The 23,242-nt window shown below is 41.5% G+C and overlaps 1 non-coding gene across 1 annotated transcript; it reads left to right on the top strand.

The window, feature by feature from the left end:
* Positions 1-22,782: 22,782 nt before the first annotated feature.
* On the top strand, positions 22,783-22,890 carry LOC112713271 (small nucleolar RNA R71). Its single transcript, XR_003158244.1, has one exon. It is a non-coding gene; the product is annotated as a small nucleolar RNA R71 (small nucleolar RNA).
* Positions 22,891-23,242: the final 352 nt, after the last annotated feature.

The following is a 23,242-nucleotide window of genomic DNA, read 5'->3' as shown; positions in this document are numbered from 1 at the left end:
GATGGCCCAAACCGGCGTTACAAATCCGCCTCAGAATTCCCAGCGTTTAACGCTGGAACGGGCATAAAAATTGGAGTTAAACGCCCAAACTGGCATGAAAGCTGGCGTTTAACTCCAGAAAAAGTCTCTACACATGAAAGCTTCAATGCTCAGCCCAAGCACACACTAAGTGGACCCAGAAGTGGATTTTTACGTCATTTACTCATTTCTGTATACCCTAGGTTACTAGTTTACTATTAATAGGATCTTTTGACATTGTATCTGGACCTCATGACACTTTACACGTTTCTCATTGTATCTTCTACAGCATGAGTCTCTAAACCCCATGGTTGGGGGTGAGGAGCTCTGCTGTGTCTTGATGGATTAATGCAATTACTACTGTTTTTCATTCAATCATGCTTGCTTCCATTCTAAGATATCACTTGTTCCTAAACTTGATGAATGTGATGATCCGTGACACTCATCAGCATTCTCACCTATGAACGTGTGCCTGACAACCACCTCCGTTTTACCTTAGATTGAGTAGATATCTCTTGGATTCTTTAACCGGAATCTTCGTGGTATAAGATAGAATTGATGGCGGCATTCAAGAGGATCCGGAAGGTCTAAACCTTGTCTGTGGTATTCTGAGTAGGATTCGATGATTGAATGACTGTGACGAGCTTCAAACTCGCGATTGTGGGGCGTTAGTGACAGACGCAAAAGAATCATTGGATTCTATTTCGACATGATCGAGAACCGACAGCTGGATAGCCGTGCCGTGACAGGGTGCGTTGAACGTTTCCACTGAGAGGATGGGAGGTAGCCATTGACAACGGTGAAACCCTTGCATACAGCTTGCCATGGAAGGAGCCTTGCGTGCTTGAATAAGAAGACAGTAGGAAAGCAGAGATTCAGAAGATAGAGCATCTCCAAAACCTCAACCTGTTCTCCATTACTGCAAAACAAGTACTTATTTCATGTTCTTTTACTTTTCACAATCAACCCTGATAATTATTGATATCCTGACTAAGAGTTACAAGATAACCATAGCTTGCTTCAAGCCGACAATCTCCGTGGGATCGACCCTTACTCACGTAAGGTATTACTTGGACGACCCAGTGCACTTGCTGGTTAGTTGTGCGGAATTGCAAAAGTGTGATTACAATTTCGTGCACCAGTAGACTTTGTATGTCCATGCATGTTTTGTTGAATCTTTCCATGTAGTTACGAAGACTCTCCCGATCTCCTTGCTTGATTCTTTGTAGGCTGGGTGCGTGTTTGGCTTTGTCCTTTTGTATGGAAAATCTAGCCAGGAACTTTTTGGCCAGGTCGTCGAAACTCGAGATGGATTTTAGAGGTAGGTTGTCGAACCATCTAATGGCTGTCTTGGTAAGAGTTGTTGAAAAGGCTTTGCAGCGAACTGCATCTGAGGCATCAGTGAGGTACATCCTACTTCTGAAGTTGCTGAGATGGTGGTTGGGGTCCAAAGCGCCGTCATACAGAGTCATATCCGGAAGTTTGAAATCTTTTGGGATTTTGGTCTTCATAATTTCCCTGGTGAATGGATCTTGATCTTTGTGAGAGCTATCCTCCTGAGTGAATCGAGTAGCTTTAGTTTTGAGATCAGCTTCGAGTTTCATAAGCTTATCTTCTAATTCTCGGAGCCGCCTTATCTCCCGATGTAGATCCTCTTCTTTTTCGTGTTGATGTTGGGCTTCTTTCTCAAGTTGCTTTAATCGATCTTGAAATGTGCTTCTATCACCCCCGAATTTGATGAATTTTTGTCTCCATTAGATTCCGGGGCATCTTTAAGTATAGCATCCATGTTCTTGTGCGGCGTTCTATCTTCCAAACCTGAGTCGTGGTCATTGTCATGGTTGTCCGCCATGGTGTTGGGATGACTTCCAGGTTCCCCGGCAACGGCACCAATGTTCCGAGGGTTACCTGAAACTGTAGGTCGATCTTGGTCGAGATCTTCTGTGTTGGTCGGAGCCGACGTATCCGGCAGGTGTATAGCGGCCGGAGCTGGTGTGTCTGACTTGTGAAACTGAAAAGTGCTGCTGATCCTTCGTCCCCGGAGGGTGGGGGGTACTTGCAAGGGACTCCGATGCTTAAGTTAGCAAGGGTATTAAGCAGGTATTGAGTAGGATCAGAATATGAGTTATACCTGGGTGCTCTAGTGTATTTATAATGGTGAGATGTGGCCTCCTGTGGATAAGATAAGTTAGTTATTGGTGCACGAAATTGTGATCACACTTTTGCAATTCCGCACAACTAACCAGCAAGTGTACTGGGTCGTCCAAGTAATAAACCTTACTGATTAAATGCATAACTCATGAAATAATTGTTGCATAATATCATTTTCATTTAAGTGGGAGTTAGTTTGATGTTATAAAGACTCTTATCAATAAAGAAAAAGCCCTTGAGAACAAAAACAGAAAGAAAATGAAGAAGAAAAAGCCAAAGTGGCAAGAAAAACAAAGAATAAAGGTTGGACACCAATAGGTTGGACCCTAGGACATATGCCTGTGGTGTTCTTGTACTAAGATATGCTTGGATAAGTAAATTCTAAGGGGTATTTTAAAACCCAGTCACTTAGATCAACTGATTTGGGATGGCCAATTGAAAATCCACAATAAAGAGCAACTTAGATACAGAACATTTAGTTATCCAAAGAGATGCTGGGCATCAATGATCCTAGGAAGAAATAGTGAGCCATGTGTCTGTGGTGGAAAGATGTTGGGTAAAAAAGACAAAAAAAATAAAGCCAAAGGCTATTACTGCAACATTAGACACCAAACCTCCAAAAGAATAATAAGCTTGTTAAGCATTATAAGAAAAGAAAAGTTAGCAAGGGAGTAATTAAAGGGTAAATCCTATAACAGCAAGTTTAGCAAACCTTTGAGGAAAGATGTATATTATGTAACAGCAACAATAATTGAGTTATCATTGTCTGCATAAAGACTCCATAAATCAAGTTCTGCTATATGCCTAATAAGGATATGTGTTCTTTTCTTGTTCATTTCAATTTCTCTTAGTTTTGATGCTTGCTTGGGGACAAGCAAGATTTAAGTTTGGTGTTGTGATGACAAGTCATCATATACCCATTTTTCAAGCTAATTTCACTTGTTTTATTAGTCTTTATGCACTTTCTTGCATCCTAAGTAAGTGATTTGGAGTGAAAATGCATAACTTCTTTAGATCAAGCAACTACCATTAAATTGATGTTAATTCATGAGGTTTAAGCTAATTTTAATTGAATTTTAATTGATTCATAAGCCTTGTGAATTTAGTGATACTTTGAGTGGTTGTTTTGGTTGATTGTAGGTGAAGAAAAGAAGAAAAGAGAAAGCGTGGCTTAAGAAAGCGTGGCCCAAGGAGAAAAAGGCGTGGCGCATAAAGGAGGGAGCAAGCATTGCCCTCCACAAGGGCACACTGCCCTCTAGGAGGGCAACATGAGCAAGCAAGCCAAGAGAGGCAACGCTGCTCTGCCCTTGGGTGCAAATGAGTATCTTAGAACAAGAATAGGCTGAATTGAATAGAAGAACAATAGTAATTGCATTAATACTCGAGGTACAGCAGAGCTCCACACCTTAATCTATGGTGTGTAGAAACTCCACCGTTGAAAATACATAAGAACAAGGTCTAGGCATGGCCGAGAGGCCAGCCTCCCAATGATCTAAGAACTAGACGTCCAAAGATGATCAAAGGATCTAAAATAATCCAAAGATGAAAATACAATAGTAAAAGGTCCTACTTATAGAGAACTAGTAGCCTAGGGTTTACAGAGATGAGTAAATGACATAAAATCCACTTCCGGGCCCACTTGGTGTGTGCTTGGGCTGAGCATTGAAGCATTTTCGTGTAGAGACTTCTCTTGGAGTTAAACGCCAGCTTTGGTGCCAGTTTGGGCGTTTAACTCCCATCCTTGTACCAGTTCCGGCATTTAACGCTGGAAATTTTGATGGTGACTTTGAACGCCGGTTTGGGCCATCAAATATTGGGCAAAGTATGGACTATCATATATTTCTGGAAAGCCCAAGATGTCTACTTTCCAACGCCGTTGAGAGCGCGCCAATTAGGCTTTTGTAGTTTCAGATAATCCTCTTCGAGTGCAGGGAGGTCAGAATCCAACAGCATCTGCAGTCCTTTTTAGTCTCTGAATCAGATTTTTGCTCAGGTCCCTCAATTTCAGCCAGAAAATACCTGAAATCACAGAAAAACACACAAACTCATAGTAAAGTCCAGAAAAGTGAATTTTAACTAAAAACTAATAAAAATATACTAAAAACTAACTAGAACATACTAAAAACATACTAAAAACAATGCCAAAAAGCATACAAATTATCCGCTCATCACAACACCAAACTTAAATTGTTGCTTGTCCTCAAGCAACTGAAAATCAAATAAGATAAAAAGAAGAGAATGTGCAATGAATTCCAAAAACATCTATGAAGATCGGTATTAATTAGATGAGCGGGGCTTTTAGCTTTTTGCCTCTGAATAGTTTTGGCATCTCACTCTATCCTTTGAAATTCAGAATGATTGGCTTCTTTAGGAACTCAGAATCCAGATAGTGTCATTGATTCTCCTAGTTAAGTATGATGATTCTTGAACACAGCTACTTATTGAGTCTTGGCCGTGGCCCAAAGCACTCTATCTTCCAGTATTACCACCGGATACATACATGCCACAGACACATAATTGGGTGAACCTTTTCAGATTGTGACTCAGCTTTGCTAGAGTCCCCAATTAGAGGTGTCCAAGGTTCTTAAGCACACTCTTTTTGCTTTGGATCACAACTTTATTTCTTTCTTTTTCTTTCTTTTTCTCTTTCTTTTTCTTTCTTTTTTTTCGAATTTTTTTTTGAATATTCACTGCTTTTTCTTGCTTCAAGAATCATTTTTATGATTTTTCATATCCTCAGTAACATGTCTCCTTTTTCATCATTCTTTCAAGAGCCAACATTCATGAACCACAAATTCAAAAGACATATGCACTGTTTAAGCATACATTCAGAAAACAAAAGTATTGCCACCACATCAAAATAATTAAACTGTTATAAAATTCAAAATTCATGCAATTCTTTTTTTTTCAATTAAGAACATTTTTCATTTAAGAGAGGTGATGGATTCATAGGACATTCATAACTTTAAGGCATAGACACTAAGACACTAATGATCACAAGACACAAACATAGATAAACATAAGCATAATTTTCGAAAAACAGAAAATAAAGAACAAGGAAATTAAAGAACGGGTCCACCTTAGTGATGGCAGCTTGTTCTTCCTCTTGAAGATCTTATGGAGTGCTTGAGCTCCTCAATGTCTCTTCCTTGCCTTTGTTGCTCCTCTCTCATGATTCTTTGGTCTTCTCTAATTTCATGGAGGAGAATGGAATGTTCTTGGTGCTCCACCCTTAATTGTCCCATGTTGGAACTTAATTCTCCTAGGGAGGTGTTCAGTTGCTCCCAATAGTTTTGTGGAGGAAAGTGCATCCCTTGAGGCATCTCAGGGATTTGATGATGAGAGGGGTCTCTTGTTTGCTCCATCCTCTTCTTAGTGATGGGCTTGTCCTCATCAATGGGGATGTCTCCCTCTATGTCAACTCCAACTGAATAACAGAGGTGACAAATGAGATGAGGAAAGGCTAACCTTGCCAAGGTAGAGGACTTGTCCGCCACCTTATAAAGTTCTTGGGATATCACCTCATGAACTTCTATTTCTTCTCCAATCATGATGCTATGGATCATGATGGCCCGGTCTAGAGTAACTTCGGACCGGTTGCTAGTGGGAATGATTGAGCGATGGATAAACTCCAACCATCCCCTAGCCACGGGTTTGAGGTCATGCCTTCTCAGTTGAACCGGCTTCCCTCTTGAATCTCTCTTCCATTGGGCGCCCTCTTCACAAATGACTGTGAGGACTTGGTCCAACCTTTGATCAAAGTTGACCCTTCTAGTGTAAGGATGTTCATCTCCTTGCATCATGGGCAAGTTGAATGCCAACCTTACATTTTCCGGACTAAAATCCAAGTATTTCCCTCGAACCATAGTAAGGCAATTCTTTGGATCCGGGTTCACACTTTGATCATGGTTCTTGGTGATCCATGCATTGGCATAGAACACTTGAACCATTAAGATTCCGACTTGTTGAATGGGGTTGGTAAGAACTTCCCAACCTCTTCTTCGGATCTCATGTCGGATCTCCGGATATTCACTCTTTTGAGTTTAAAAGGGACCTCGGGGATCACCTTCTTCAAGGCCACAACTTCATAGAAGTGGTCTTGATGCACCCTTGAGATGAATCTCTCCATCTCCCATGACTCGGAGGTGAAAGCTTTTGCCTTCCCTTTCCTCTTTCTAGAGGTTTCTCCGGCCTTGGATGCCATAAATGGTTATGGAAAAACAAAAAGCAATGCTTTAACCACACCAAACTTAAAAGGTTGCTCATCCTCGAGCAAAAGAAGAAAGAAGAGAGTAGAAGAAGAAGAAATAGAGGAGATGGGGATGGCTTTGTGGTTCGGCCAAAGGGGAAGAAGTAGTGTTTAAGTTGTGTGAAAATGAAGGAGTTAAGATGGGTTTATATAGGGGTGGGGGGAGGGTTATGGTTCGGTTATGGGAGGGTGGGTTTGGGAGGGAAAGTGTTTTGAATTTGAATGGTGGGGTAGGTGGGGTTTTATGAAGGATGGATGTGAGTGGTAAAGAGAAAGATGGGATTTGATAGGTGAGGGGTGATTGGTGAATGGGTGAAGAAGAGAGAGAGTGGTGGGGTATGTGGGGATCCTGTGGGGTCCACAAATCCTGAGGTGTCAAGGAAAAGTCATCCCTACACTAAGTGGCGAGCAAAATTGCTCTTCATGCCAATTCTGGCGTTAAACGCCGGGCTGGTGCCCATTTCTGGCGTTTAACGCCAAGTTCTTGCCCTTTTCTGGCGTTTAACGCCAGTCTGGTGCCCCTTTCTGGCGTTAAACGCCCAGAATGGTGCCAGACTGGGCGTTAAACGCCCATCTGCTAGCTTGACTGGCGTTTAAACGCCAGCAGGTTCTTCCTCCAGGGTGTGCTGTTTTTCTTTCTGTTTTTCATTCTATTTTTGCTTTTTCAATTGATTTTGTGACTTCTCATGATCATCAACCTACAGAAAACATAAAATAACAAAGGAAAATAGATAAAATATAACATTGGGTTGCCTCCCAACAAGCGCTTCTTTAATGTCAGTAGCTTGACAGAGGGCTCTCATGGAGCCTCACAGATGCTCAGAGCAATGTTGGAACCTCCCAACACCAAACTTAGAGTTTGAATGTGGGGGTTCAACACCAAACTTAGAATTTGGTTGTGGCCTCCCAACACCAAACTTAGAGTTTGACTGTGGGGGCTCTGTTTGACTCTGTTTTGAGAGAAGCCCATCATGCTTCCTCTCCATGGTGACAGAGGGATATCCTTGAGCCTTAAACACAAAGGATTCTTCATTCACTTGAATGATCAATTCTCCTCTATCAACATCAATCACAGCCTTTGCTGTGGCTAGGAAGGGTCTGCCAAGGATGATGGATTTATCCATGCACTTCCCAGTCTCTAGGACTATGAAATCAGCAGGGATGTAATGGTCTTCAACTTTTACCAGAACATCCTCTACAAGTCCATAAGCTTGTTTTCTTGAGTTGTTTGCCATCTCTAGTGAGATTTTTGCAGCTTGCACCTCAAAGATCCCTAGCTTCTCCATTACAGAGAGAGGCATGAGGTTTACACTTGACCCTAGGTCACACAAGGCCTTCTTGAAGGTCATGGTGCCTATGGTACAAGGTATTGAAAACTTCCCAGGATCCTGTTTCTTTTGAGGCAGTTTCTGCCTAGACAAGTCATCCAATTCTTTGGTGAGCAAAGGGGGTTCATCCTCCCAAGTCTCATTACCAAATAACTTGTCATTTAGCTTCATGATTGCTCCAAGGTATTTAGCAACTTTCTCTTCAGTGACATACTCATCATCTTCAGAGGAAGAATACTCATCAGAGCTCATGAATGGCAGAAGTAAGTCCAATGGAATCTCTATGGTCTCATTTTGAGCCTCAGGTTCCCATGGTTCCTCATTGGGGAACTCATTGGAGGCCAGTGGACGTCCATTGAGGTCTTCCTCAGTGGCGTTCACTGCCTCTACCTCCTCTCCAAATTCGGCCATGTTGATGGCCTTGTACTCTCCTTTTGGATTTTCTTCTGTATTGCTTAGAAGAGTACTAGAAGGGAGTTCAGTAATTTTCTTGCTCAGCTGACCCACTTGTGCCTCCAAATTTCTAATGGAGGACCTTGTTTCAGTCATGAAATTTTGAGTGGTTTTAATTAGATCAGAGACCATGGTTGCTAAGTCAGAGGGTTCTGCTTAGAACTCTCTGTCTGTTGCTGAGAAGATGATGGAAAAGGCTTGCTATTGCTAAACCTGTTTCTTCCACCATTATTGTTGTTGAAACCTTGTTGAGGTCTCTGTTGATCCTTCCATGAAAGATTTGGATGATTTCTCCATGAAGGATTATAGGTGTTTCCATAGGGTTCTCCCATGTAATTCACCTCTTCCATTGAAGGGTTCTCAGGATCATAAGCTTCTTCTTCAGATGAAGCCTCCTTAGTACTACCTGGTGCATTTTGCATTCCAGACAGACTTTGAGAAATCATATTGACTTGCTGAGTCAATATTTTGTTCTGAGCTAATATGGCATTCAGAGTGTCAATCTCAAGAACTCCTTTCTTCTGATTAGTCCCATTGTTCACAGGATTCCTTTCAGAAGTGTACATGAATTGGTTATTTGCAACCATTTCAATTAGTTCTTGAGCTTCTGTAGGCGTCTTCTTCAGATGAAGAGATCATCCAGCAGAGCTATCCAAAGACATCTTGGACAGTTCAGACAGACCATCATAGAAAATACCTATGATGCTCCATTCAGAAAGCATGTCAGAGGGACACTTTCTAATCAATTGTTTGTATCTTTCCCAAGCTTCATAGAGAGATTCTCCTTCCTTCTGTCTGAAGGTTTGGACTTCCACTCTAAGCTTACTCAATTTTTGAGGTGGAAAGAACTTTGCCAAGAAGTCATTGACTAGCTTTTCCCAAGAGTTCAGGCTTTCTTTAGGTTGTGAGTCCAACCATATTCTAGCTCTGTCTTTTACAGCAAAAGGGAAGAGCATAAGTCTGTAGACTTCAGGGTCAACCCCATTAGTCTTGACAGTGTCACAGATTTGCAAGAATTCAGCTAAAAACTGATGAGGATCTTCCAATGGAAGTCCATGGAACTTGCAATTCTGTTGCATTAGAGAAACTAATTGAGGCTTAAGCTCAAAGTTGTTTGCTCCAATGGCAGGGATAGAGATGCTTCTCCCATAGAAGTCAGGAGTAGGTGCAGTAAAGTCACCCAGCACCTTCCTTGCATTGTTGGCATTGTTGTTATTTTCGGCTGCCATGAGTTCTTCTTCCTTGAAGATTTCTGTTAGCTCCTCTACAGAGAATTGTGCCTTAGCTTCCCTTAGCTTTCGCTTCAAGGTCCTTTTAGGTTCAGGATCAGCCTCAACAAGAATGCTTTTGTCTTTGCTCCTGCTCATATGAAAGAGAAGAGAACAAGAAAATATGGAATCCTCTATGTCACAGTATAGAGATTCCTTGAGGTGTCAGAGGAAAAGAAAAATAGAAGGAAGAGGTAGAGAATTCGAACTTATCAAGAAAGATGGAGTTCGAATTGTGCATTAAGGAATAGTGTTAGTCCATAAATAGAAGGATGTGAGAAGAGGGGAAGTAATTTTCGAAAATTAAGTAAAAGATTTTAAAAACATTTTGAAAAACTTTAATTGATTTTCGAAAACCAAGATTAAGAAAGAAGTAAAGTGATTTTTGAAAAAGATTTTGAAATTAGAAATCAAAAAGATTTGATTGAAAACTATTTTGAAAAAGATGTGGTTAAGAAGATATGATTGGTTTTAAAAAGATGTGATTGAGAAGATATGATTTGAAAAACATTTTAAAAAGATTTGATTTTAAAAAAAATAACTTGGCTAACAAGAAAAGATATGATTCAAACATTGAACCTTTCTCAACAGAAAAGGCAACATACTTGAAATGTTGAATCAAATCATTAATTGATAGCAAGTATTTTTGAAAATGGAAAGAAATTAAGTTTGAAAAAGATTTGATTGAAAAGATTTGATTTGAAAAAGATTTAATTTTGAAAAAATTTTGAAAACTAAAAAAAATTTGATTTGAAAACAAAATCTTCCCTCTTGTGCCATCCTGGCGTTAAACGCCCAGAATGGTGCACATTCTGGCGTTTAACGCCCAAACCACTACCCTTTTGGGCGTTAAACGCCCAGCCAGGCACCCTGGCTGGCGTTTAAACGCCAGTTTGCCTTCCTTACTGGGCGTTTTGAACGCCCAGCTTTTTCTGTGTAATTCCTCTGCTGTATGTTCTGAATCTTCAATTCTCTGTATTATTGACTTGAAAAGACACAAATAAAAAATATTTTTGGATTTTTAATAATGAGGAATAATTAAAATGCAACTAAAATCAAATAAACAATACATGCAAGACACCAAACTTAGCAGTTTGTATACTACTGACACTAACAAAATGAGAATGCACATGAGGAACATAAATACTCAAGTCAAGAGAATTTAAAAATCAGAGCAAGTAAATCATCAAGAACAACTTGAAGATCACTGAAAACACATGAAAAATGCATGCAATTGACACCAAACTTAACATGAGACTCTAGACTCAAACAAGAAATATTTTTGGATTTTATGATTTTGTAAATTTTTTTTTGGATTTTTTCGAAAATTAAGTGGAAAAAGAAAATAAAGGTATCAAAATTCTTAATGAGAATTCCAGGAATCATGCAATGTTAGTCTAAAGCTTCAGTCTAAAGAAATTAGACATGGCTGAACAAGCTTCAGCAGGACATTGCATTCAAGAGCTAAATTGATGAAAATCAATCAGCTTTGGTGATGATAAGAACATCACCTTGAAACACTAGAATCCATTCTTAAGAACTCTGAAGAAAAATACCTAATCAAAGCAACAAGATGAACCGTCAGTTGTCCATACTCAACAATCCCCGGCAACGGCGCCAAAAACATGGTGCACGAAATTGTGATCACACTTTTGCAATTCCGCACAACTAACCAGCAAGTGTACTGGGTCGTCCAAGTAATAAACCTTACGCGAGTAAGGGTCGATCCCACAGAGATTGTTGGTATGAAGCAAGCTATGGTCACCTTGTAAATCTTAGTCAGGCAAACTCAAATGGTTATGGATGATGAATAAAACATAAAGATAAAGATAGAGATACTTATGCAATTCATCGGTGCGAATTTCAGATAAGCGTATGGAGATGCTGTGTTCCTTCCGTCTCTCTGCTTTCCTACTGTCTTCATCCAATCCTTCTTACTCCTTTCCATGGCAAGCTGTATGCAAGGGTTTCACCGTTGTCAGTGGCTACCTCCCATCATCTCAGTGGAAATGTTCAACGCACCCTGTCACGGCACGGCTATCCAGCTGTCGGTTCTCGATCATGTCAGAATAGAATCCAGTGATTCTTTTGCGTCTGTCACTAACGCCCCACAATCGCGAGTTTGAAGCTCGTCACAGTCATTCAATCATTGAATCCTACTCAGAATACCACAGACAAGGTTTAGACCTTCCGGATTCTCTTGAATGCCGCCATCAGTTCTAGCTTATACCACGAAGATTCCGATTAAAGAATCCAAGAGATAAACATTCAAGCCTTGTTTGCTTGTAGAACAGAAGTGGTTGTCAGGCACTCGTTCATAAGTGAGAATGATAATGAATGTCACATAATCATCACATTCATCATGTTCTTGGGTGCAAATGAGTATCTTAGAACAAGAATAGGCTGAATTGAATAGAAGAACAATAGTAATTGCATTAATACTCGAGGTACAGCAGAGCTCCACACTTTAATCTATGGTGTGTAGAAACTCCACCGTTGAAAATACATAAGAACAAGGTCTAGGCATGGCCAAGAGGCCAGCCTCCCAATAATCTAAGAACTAGACGTCCAAAGATGATCAAAGGATCTAAAATAATCCAAAGATGAAAATACAATAGTAAAAGGTCCTACTTATAGAGAACTAGTAGCCTAGGGTTTACAGAGATGAGTAAATGACATAAAAATCCACTTCCGGGCCCACTTGGTGTGTGCTTGGGCTGAGCATTGAAGCATTTTCGTGTAGAGACTTCTCTTGGAGTTAAACGCCAGCTTTGGTGCCAGTTTGGGCGTTTAACTCCCATCCTTGTGCCAGTTCCGGCGTTTAACGCTGGAAATTTTGATGGTGACTTTGATTGCCTGTTTGGGCCATCAAATATTGAGCAAAGTATGGACTATCATATATTGCTGGAAAGCCCAGGATGTCTACTTTCCAACGCTGTTGAGAGCGCGCCAATTGGGCTTCTGTAGCTCCAGAAAATCCTCTTCGAGTTCAGGGAGGTCAGAATCCAACTGCATCTGCAGTCCTTTTTAGTCTCTGAATCAGATTTTTGCTCAGGTCCCTCAATTTCAGCCAGAAAATACCTGAAATCACAGAAAAATACACAAACTCATAGTAAAGTCCAGAAAAGTGAATTTTAACTAAAAACTAATAAAAATACACTAAAAACTAACAAGAACATACTAAAAACATACTAAAAATAATGCCAAAAAGCGTACAAATTATCCGCTCATCAGTTATCTTATCTTATCTTTATCTTATCTTCAAGTGAAGTCATCTTATCTTAAAGGAACCGCCCTTCTCTTGTAGGCTTGGGCTGCCTTAGGATCTAGGGCGTGTTCCTCTATTTGGGCCCTTTGTTTGGGCTTTCTCGTGACTTGGCCGAGCTCTTTCAGAAGAGGTCGGATTGTCCTAACCTGAAGAGGTCGATCGCTTTGTCTGTAGAACATCCCGGGTCGGACAACTCGACCCAGGATATGAACAACTGTCCCTCTGTCGTGTCCCCGCAACTCGAGTTATACTCAATATAAACTTGATCATAATCATGATCCATATCCATCACCCTCACTGGTGAATATTTATGGGGGTGAGCTCATCCGGGGCTTTCACAGTGCCCAGCCACCCTGACGACATAGGGTCAAAAGAGCTTCGAGTCTCAACCTGGAGCACGTGGTGGCTAGCTACTGCTTTCTCCCAGGAAAACTCTTATCTCCGATAGTGGAAGTGCAACCATTCATAATTCATTCAATAGCATATATGCATTTATACTTAGCCATAACCATGGCTCCGCCGTAACACGACAATAATCTAGTCATTCGGCTCACGGTTAAATCCACAACCAGCCAATTCATTAACAATCACGGCCCTTCGGCCCATGGCATAACAAGCACTTCCACCGCCATCCTCCGCATCTCACAGAATCCTCTTTGATCCTCATTGATAATTCATTTTTCCCTTACTTCACTCGTAAGTTACCACATCCACTAGCTCATTTTCTCATTGCTAGGCATATCATAATGATTTAAGACATAAGTGGTGAGATCGGAGGCTTAGAAGTATAAAATTTGGCTTTTAAAACTCAAAAATCAACTTTGGGATGAAAACAGGGTCACGCGTACATGCACTCCACGCGCACGCGTGGATGGCCACAAAACTCATCGACGCGCAAGCGTTATACACGCGGACGCGTGGATTGAAAAATAGCCAAATGACGCGTACGCGTCAGCCACGCGCACGCGTGGGTGCATTTGCGCCCCCGGCACAACACTGTCACAACTCTTGGGAAAATGGTTGGGCATTTGGTGCAGCGCATCGACGCGCCCGCGCACACCATGCACACGCGTGGATGGTGCCTTCTTGAAGAACGACGCATACGCGCCAATGCACCTACGCGTGGAGGGTCATTCTGCTAAAAAATTTCTAAGTTAAAAGCTGTAGAATTCATAGATTCGACCCCTAATCTTCCGACGGACATAACTTTCTCCTTTTAAATCGTTTTCCGCCAGTTCTTCCAACGGCATGGACATCCCGGATCCAATTTCATTTCTAAACAAGTTTGGTACAAAACGGGGATCCGTAGTCCAAGTTATGTCCCGTCAAAGTATGCCCAAAAATCATGTTTTCGTACAAAACCACAAAGTGCCATTTTCAAAACAAGCCAATTTCATCCCCTTTCAAAATTAACCAAAACATGTCAATTTCAACCATTTTTGAAATCAATCAAAATGTACTAAAATCAACATCAAGCCTCCTCAACTCACACATTAACACTTTACCACAATTCACAAAATATCATCCCACCATTTTAACACTTCTCAATCAAATGGCTAAGAGATAATCACATAAACATGTCATACATACTTTCTCATCTCAATTTCCAATAATACCATTTCCAATTAACCATCATTACACATACTCAATACCATACTCACCATCAACATGGTGTCACCCACCATCCAACATCAATTACTCATCAAGCATATATCACAACATGCATATTTCCCATACATCATACTATCAAGGCATCAATAATCATCATCACATATATGACCTCATCATATATATCAACCATTCACAACATCAACAATTCAATGTCTATCTTAGGGCCTCTAGCCTAAGTATTTCCTACCACATTACATATTAGATATGAGAAACCGAGACCATACCTTAGCCGATTTCTCAAGCTCAACCAGAGCACTTTCAAACAATTTTTCCTCAAGCTCTCAAGGTCTTAACACCTCCAAAAATAGATTTTTGCATATAAAACCCTCTTTCAAGCATTTCAAAATCACCAAATCAAGCTCCAATATTCACATATACACAACCTAAGCCACAATCATCATACCCATACACAACACTCAATACCCAAACATCATAGAACAAAAAATTACACTAGGGTTGAGAATATTACCACACTCAAGGTCCAAAGAGACAAGATTAATCTTCTCCTTCAAGAGAGTTGGATCCTATAACATCAAAGAGCCCAAAATCTCAACATTTTTGCTCATGAAACTCGAAAACAAGGCTGGAAATTCGAAGAGCAAAACATGGCTTACCTCAAGATTGGTTGTATGGGTTTTGTAGAGCTCTTTGGGGTGAACACGTGGCCACAAACGGTGTGGCAATCGGAGCTCTAGATCAAAAGTTATGTTGGTTTGAAGATCAATTGAGAGATAGAAGTTTGAGAGAGTGTTCTTCCCCTCCCTTACTCCATTTCAGCATGTGTGTGTGTGTAACAAATGAGGAGAGAGAGTGCTGAAAACTAGGGTTTTGGTTTAGTTTAGTTGGGCCATGGGCCCACTTTGGGTCTGGTTGGCCCGGTTTGGCCCGTTCGGTCCAAGCTTGGTCCGATTTCTATAAAATTGGTACCGACATTATCGTCTCAATCTCCTCTATCATATTAAGCCATAAAAATCACATTTTTGGCTTTCTAGAATAAATTTTCGTTTATGGGTTAATTAGCCATTAATTAACCAGGTCTTACACTCTACCCACCAAATTGGGAATTTTGCCCACAAAATTCAAATTCAATTACCTGAGAATAAGTGCGGATAATCCATTCGCATCTCCGACTCAAGTTCCCAAGTGTGTTCCTCAACACCGCCTTGACTCCAAGCCACTTTGACTAATGAAACCTTTTTTCCACGCAACCATTTGATACTAGTATCATCAATTCTAACTGGAGCCACTGGAAGCATCAAATCTTCTCTTAACTGAACCGATTCAGGTTCCAACACATGGCTAGCATCAGGAGTGTACTTCCGAAGCTGTGAAACATGAAACACGTCGTGCATGTTCGAAAGGTGAGGTGGTAGAGCCATTCAATACGCCACCGGCCCAATCCTCTCTAGGATCTGAAATGGACCAATGTACCGAGAATTCAACTTTTTGCCTTAATCGCCCTACCTACTCCTGTAGTTGGAGTAACTTTAAGGAAAACATGGTCTCCTTCCTAAAATTTCAAGGGTCTCCGCCTCTGATCGGTGTAACTCTTCTGACGACTCTGCGCCGTAAGCATACTATCTCGGATTTTCCTGACTTGTTCAGTGATCTCAGCTATCATTTCCAGCCCCAACAAGCCTTTTCTCTCCAGCTTCATACCAACATAACGAAGATTGACATTTCCTCCCATACAAGGCCTCATACGGAGCCATTCCGATGCTCGCATGGTAACTATTATTGTATGCAAACTCCATTAACGGCATATATCGATCCCAACTTGCCGGTTGGTTCAAAACACAAGCTCTCAACATATCATCTAGTGTTTGGATCGTCCTCTCAGATTGACCATTTGTTTGAGGATGGTAAGCTGTACTCAAGATTAATCAGGTTTCAAAAGCTTTTTGAAATGCACCCCAGAACCTCGAAGTGAAACAATGATCTCTATCAGATATTATAGTAGAAGGCACACCATGAAGTCTCACAATCTCCTTTATGTATAACCGTGCTAGCTCCTCAAGGGTGTAAGTCATCCAAATGGGTAAAAAGTGAGTTGACTTCGTCAGTCGATCCACAATCACCCAGATAACATCAAAACCAGCCCTAGTCCTTGGCAATCCCGACACAAAGTCCATTGCAATACTTTTCCACTTCCATTGCGGAACCTCTAAAGGTTGCAACATCCCGGAAGGTCTTTGATGTTCAATCTTTAGCTTTTAACAAGTTAAGCACTTTGAAACATATTCCGCCACATCATTCTTCATACCCGGCCACCAAAACATCGCCTTTAAATCATGGTACATCTTAGTACTTCCCGGGTGAATGGAAAATCCGCTTTTGTGTGCCTCTTTTAAAATATCTTGCCTCAAAGTGCCAACATCCGGCACAATGATCCTACCCTTGAATCTCCATAACCCATCTTTTTCTTCCGACACTCTCTATTGTTTCCCTTGCTGAATAGCCGGTAACACCTTCCATAACGCTTCATCATTTTCATGAGCCTTTAAGAGTTCGGACTTAAAGTCACTTGAGATTTCTAATCGGCTCAAAAACAAAGTTCCAGATACTTCTCGAGCACCAATTTTCAGACTCTCGAATTCTTCGAGCAACTTCTCTTCTTGAAGCATCATCCAAGCCGCATATAACGACTTCCGACTTAACACATCCACCACTACGTTCGCCTTTCCCGGATGGTAATTCAACTCAAAGTCGTAGTCCTTCAATAATTCCATCCACCTCCTCTGCCTCATATTAAGCTCTTTCTGATCAAAGAGATATTTCAAGCTCTTATAATCGGAGAAGACTTGGAACTTAACCCCATAGAGATAATGCCTCCACACCTTCAAGGCAAACACAACCGCAGCAAGTTCCAAATCGTGCGTAGGGTAACTAACTTCATGAGGTCTCAACTGTCGTTACGAATACGCCACCACATTATGATGCTGCATCCGCACGCACCCTAGACCCTTTAATGAGGCATCACAGTACACCTCAAATGGTTCGTTCGGCTCAGGTAACACCAACACAGGTGCAGTAGTCAACTTTTTCTTCAATGCCTGAAAGCTCTCCTCGCACTCAGGAGTCCAAACAAACAGAGTGTGTTTGCGGGTTAACTTTGTCAACGGCAAAGCTAATTGCGAAAAGCCTTTGATGAACCTTCGGTAATAGCCAGCTAAGCCCAGAAAACTCCTTATCTCAGTTACTGTGGTTGGTTGCCTCCAATCCATCACAGCCTCCACCTTAGCTGGATCTACGGCTATTCCTTTCTTACTCACCACGTGACCCAAAAACTTCACCTCCTCCTTCCAAAATTCACATTTGGACAGTTTTACATAGAGTTTCTTTTTCTTTAGTATCTGCAACACGGTCCTCAAGTGTCCCGCATGCTCTTCTTCAGTCTTGGAGTAAATCAGTATGTCATCAATGAAGACAACAACGAATTTATCCAGAAACGGACGGAGCACTCTATTCATATAATCCATGAATACTGCAGGAGCATTTGTCAACCCAAAAGACATTACAGTGTACTCGTAATGTCCATAACGAGTCTTGAAAGTTGTCTTAGGGATATCCTCACCCCTCACCCTTATCTGGTGATAACCGGATCGCAAATCGATCTTGGAGAAAACCCCAGCTCCTTGTAACTGATCCATGAGACATCAATCCTCGGCGATGAGTACTTATTCTTTATTGTGACCTTGTTCAGCTGCCTGTAATCCACACAGAGCCACATACTCTCATCTTTCTTCTTTACCAGTAACACTGGAGCACCCCACGGGAAAACACTTGGTCGGATAAAATTCTTACCTAACAGATCCTCTAACTGAGACTTTAGCTCGGCCATCTTTAACGGTGACATCCTATAAGGAGCCTTCGAGATTGGTCCAGCTCCAGGCACCAATTCAATAGAAAAATCGACCTCTCGGTTAGGTGAAAATTCATCAATGTCATCGGGAAACACCTCCAGAAACTCACACACTATCGAAATCTGATCTAACCTTTGATCATCACCCGAAACATCTATGGTTAACAACAGGATACCCTGACATTTGATTCTGGAACAGTTCACCATCATCGAATTCAAGTAATAATTATTCACCACGACCGGCTCTTCTGTATCTTCCGGCATAAAGTACACCGACTTTGTAGAACAATCAAGCAGGACATGGTTCTCAGATAACCAGTCCAATCCCAAGATAATATCAAGACCGATCATCGACAAGCAGATTAAATTATGGACAAAATCACCCTGCTTGAACCTAAACAAAATTTTCGGGCATCCTAGCCTAGTTACCATGGCTTCATGGGTAGCATTATACACCTTTAGGTCATAACCTAGGGTTACGATCTTCAATCCTAACTCGGGTTTTCTCAAATGCAATGAATGAATGTGATGCTCCCGAATCAAATAAAGCATTTAAAGTTTGACCAGCCATTTCACATTTACCTCGAATGAGTGTCTCAGATCCCTCGACACCTACAGCTGAGGTGGTGAACACCCGACCAGTCTGTTGTGCTTTTCCAGCACCCTGTTTCTGCTTCTCTAGATAATTTGTGGCTTTATGCCCCGCCTTTCCACAATTGTAGCACAAACCCCATCCGGCCTTACACGGGGATCTCGGATGATGACTCCCACACCTAGCACAAGCTTGCTCATTCTGTGGCTGCTTCCCAAACCTTTTCCCTTGAAAGTTGTTGTTGTTGGGCCTCTTGAAAGAGCCTCCCCTCTTGAAAGGCGAATCTCTAAGTGCAAAGCTCTTCCCTCGGTTCTGCGGGAATGATCCTTTGTGACTCCCTCTCTCAGCAACTGCCTTCTTCATGCACTCTTCAACAACTCTACACTTGTTCACCAACTCGGAGAAAGTTTTGATCTCCATTGGTCCCACTGAGCTGAAAATATCACTCCGGATTTCTCCTTCATACTTAACACACCTCCACTCCTCATAGTCTCCCGGTGTCCCCTGACACATACGGGAGAATCTGAACAACTCCTCAAACTTGTCAGTATACTCAGATATGGACATAGTACCCTGCTTCAGCTGCAGTAACTCAAGTTCCTTAGCCGTCTTAGCAGAAGTCAGAAAGTACTTCTTATAGAACTCCTCTCGAAAGACATCCCAGGTGATATCTGCAGGAGCCGTCGAATTCCTTGCCACCAATGCGATGCTTTTCTAGTGAGCAAATAGGTAGCGAACTCAACACGTTGCCCTTCAGGTACCACCTGCGCTTGCAGTGCTCGTTCAATGGCCTGAAACCATGTATCGGCTTCAGTCGGGCTAGTAGTTCCCTTGAACTTAGGTGGATTAACCTTCAAGAAGTTTGCCAGTGTCATTGGGACCTGAGTTCCACCTCCGTCATTGCCATGGTTGTTCATTTGTTGCCCAAAAGCCGCAGCAGTGGCCTGCATAGTAGTAGCCATGTTCTCCAACGCCGTCATAAAGTTCACCAGGTCATTAGGATTAATCTCCGACACGAGCATTCGTATGACTTCTCCCATGGCCTCTACCGCGTCTACGAGGTACCATCTGGTTCCTATACACACCAAACAATTGATATTAAGTTGATCAGTCTCAATATCGAAAGTCTAGTGCTTCAAAGTCCCAAATGCATGCTCATGAACGTTTATGCCAATTATATCAAGTAGATATACTAATAGCACATAACACACATATAGAGAATGCACAGAAACATAGTCAGTCCGTCCATCAAGCTCTACAGGAACGAACTACTCTGATACCATAATGTAATACCCTACCATACAGAGTTTTATGCTTAAGTCATAATTCAGAGATGGCAAAGTATTACGACCTCTAAAATAAAAATTTAGTACAAAAAGTATTGTGAAAAAAAATTATTATAACTAGAAGCCTTTTTAAGAAGAAAGGGGTAAACAAAATTCGCATCTCAAAAGCGCAACATTCCGATCGATAACGTAACGGACAAGGATAAACCAACGCGAGATTATATATATACAAAAGAGTGTCAAAAATGGAAATATCAAAACTCAAATCCGGATGCGAAGATAACCGGTCCGAATATAGCAATATATACATATAATAAAATAAGGAAACTCTAAGGAAACCCAAAGGGACACAAATACAGAAAACCTATTCTCCAAAATCTGCTATAAGAGGAGTCATCACAGTTTGTATTTTTCAATGGAGATAAAAGTATCTAAGAGAAATCATAAAATCAAAATAGAGTCCTGAGAACAAAGGATCTTCCTTAATCAAGAAGTCTCCAGCATGCTTCAGCGAAAAGCCTCACGTCCTGTGGTGCACAAAATTGTGATCACTACAACTTCGCACAACTAACCAGCAAGTGTACTGGGTCGTCCAAGTAATAAACCTTACGCGAGTAAGGGTGGATCCCACAGAGATTGTTGGTATGAAGCAAGCTATGGTCACCTTGTAAATCTCAGTCAGGCAAACTCAAATGGGTATGGTGATAAACGCATAAAACATAAAGATAAAGATAGAGATACTTATGTAATTCATTGGTAGGAACTTCAGATAAGCGTATGAAGATGCCTTCCCTTCCGTCTCTCTGCTTTCCTACTGTCTTCATCCAATCCTTCTTACTCCTTTCCATGGCAAGCTTAAGCAAGGGTTTCACCGTTGTCAGTGGCTACCTCCCATCCTCTCAGTGGAAATGTTCAACGCACCCTGTCACGGCACGGCTATCCATCTGTCGGTTCTCAATCAGGCCGGAATAGAATCCAGTGATTCTTTTGCGTCTGTCACTAACGCCCTGCCCTCAGGAGTTTGAAGCACGTCACAGTCATTCAATCATTGAATCCTACTCAGAATACCACAGACAAGGTTAGACCTTCCGGATTCTCTTGAATGCCGCCATCAGTTCTAGCCTATACCACGAAGACTCTGATCTCACGGAATGGCTGGCTCGTTTGTCAGGCGAGCACTCGGTTGTTAGGCGATCAACCATGCATCGTGTATCAGGAATCCAAGAGATATTCACCCAATCGAAGGTAGAACGGAGGTGGTTGTCAGTCACACGTTCATAGGTGAGAATGATGATGAGTGTCACGGATCATCACATTCATCAAGTTGAAGAACAAGTGATATCTTAGAACAAGAACAAGCGGAATTGAATAGAAGAACAATAGTAATTGCATTAATACTCGAGGTACAACAGAGCTCCACACCTTAATCTATGGTGTGTAGAAACTCCACCGTTGAAAATACATAAGAACAAGGTCTAGGCATGGCCGAATGGGGGTTCATCCTCCCAAGTCTCATTTCCAAATAACTTCCCAGGATCCTGTCTCTTTTGAGGCAGTTTCTGCCTAGACAAGTCATCCAGTTCTTTGGTGAGCAAAGGGGGTTCATCCTCCCAAGTCTCATTTCCAAATAACTTGTCATTCAGCTTCATGATTACTCCAAGGTATTTGGCAACTTGCTCTTCAGTGACATATTCATCCTCTTCAGAGGAAGAATACTCATCAGAGCTCATGAATGGCAGAAGTAAGTCTAATGGAATCTCTATGGTCTCATTTTGAGCCTCAGATTCCCATGGTTCCTCATTGGAGGCCAGTGGACGTCCATTGAGGTCTTCCTCAGTGGCGTTCACTGCCTCTTCTTCCTCCCAAAATTCGGCCATGTTGATGGCCTTGCACTCTCCTTTTGGATTTTCTTCTGTGTTGCTTGGGAGAGTACTAGGAGGGAGTTCAGTAATTTTCTTGCTCAGCTAACCCACTTGTGCCTCCAAATTTCTAATGGAGGATCTTGTTTCAGTCATGAAACTTTGAGTGGTTTTGATCAGATCAGAGACCATGGTTGCTAAGTCAGAGTTATTCTGCTTAGAACTCTCTGTCTGTTGCTGAGAAGATGATGGAAAAGGTTTGCTATTGCTAAACCTGTTTCTTCCACCATTATTATTGTTGAAACCTTGTTGAGGTCTCTGTTGATCCTTCCATGAAAAATTTGGATGATTTCTCCATGAACGATTATAGGTGTTTCCATAAGGTTCTCCCATATAATTCACCTCTTCCATTGAAGGGTTCTCAGGATCATAAGCTTCTTCCTCAGATGAAGCTTCCTTAGTACTGCTTGGTGCATTTTGCATTCCAGACAGACTTTGAGAAATCATATTGACTTGTTGAGTCAATATTTTGTTCTGAGCCAATATGGCATTCAGAGTGTCAATCTCAAGAACTCCTTTCTTCTGACTAGTCCCATTGTTCACAGGATTCCTTTCAGAAGTGTACATGAATTGGTTATTTGCAACCATTTCAATCAGCTCTTGAGATTCTGTAGGCGTCTTCTTCAGATGAAGAGAGCCTCCAGCAGAGCTATCCAAAGACATTTTGGATAGTTCAGAGAGACCATCATAGAAAATACCTATGATGCTCTATTCAGAAAGCATATCAGATGGACACTTTCTGATTAATTGTTTGTATCTTTCCCAAGCTTCATAGAGGGATTCTCCTTCCTTCTGTCTGAAGGTTTGGACTTCCACTCTAAGCTTACTCAATTTTTGAGGTGGAAAGAACTTTGCCAAGAAGGCATTGACTAGCTTTTCCCAAGAGTCCAGGCTTTCTTTAGGTTGAGAGTCCAACCATGTCCTAGCTCTGTCTCTTACAGCAAAAGGGAATAGCATAAGTCTGTAGACCTCAGGGTCAACCCCATTAGTCTTAACAGTGTCACAGATTTGCAAGAATTCAGCCAAAAACTGATGAGGATCTTCCAATGGAAGTCCATGGAACTTGCAATTCTGTTGCATTAGAGAAACTAATTGAGGCTTAAGCTCAAAGTTGTTTGCTCCAATGGCAGGGATAGAGATGCTTCTCCCATAGAAGTTGGGAGTAGGTGCAGTAAAG

The sequence above is a fragment of the Arachis hypogaea genome, chromosome 9, assembly GCF_003086295.3.
Source record: "Arachis hypogaea cultivar Tifrunner chromosome 9, arahy.Tifrunner.gnm2.J5K5, whole genome shotgun sequence".
Taxonomy (NCBI): domain Eukaryota; kingdom Viridiplantae; phylum Streptophyta; class Magnoliopsida; order Fabales; family Fabaceae; genus Arachis; species Arachis hypogaea.
The sequence above is the reverse complement of the archived record's forward strand: the minus strand, read 5'-3'. Positions and strand labels throughout refer to the sequence as shown.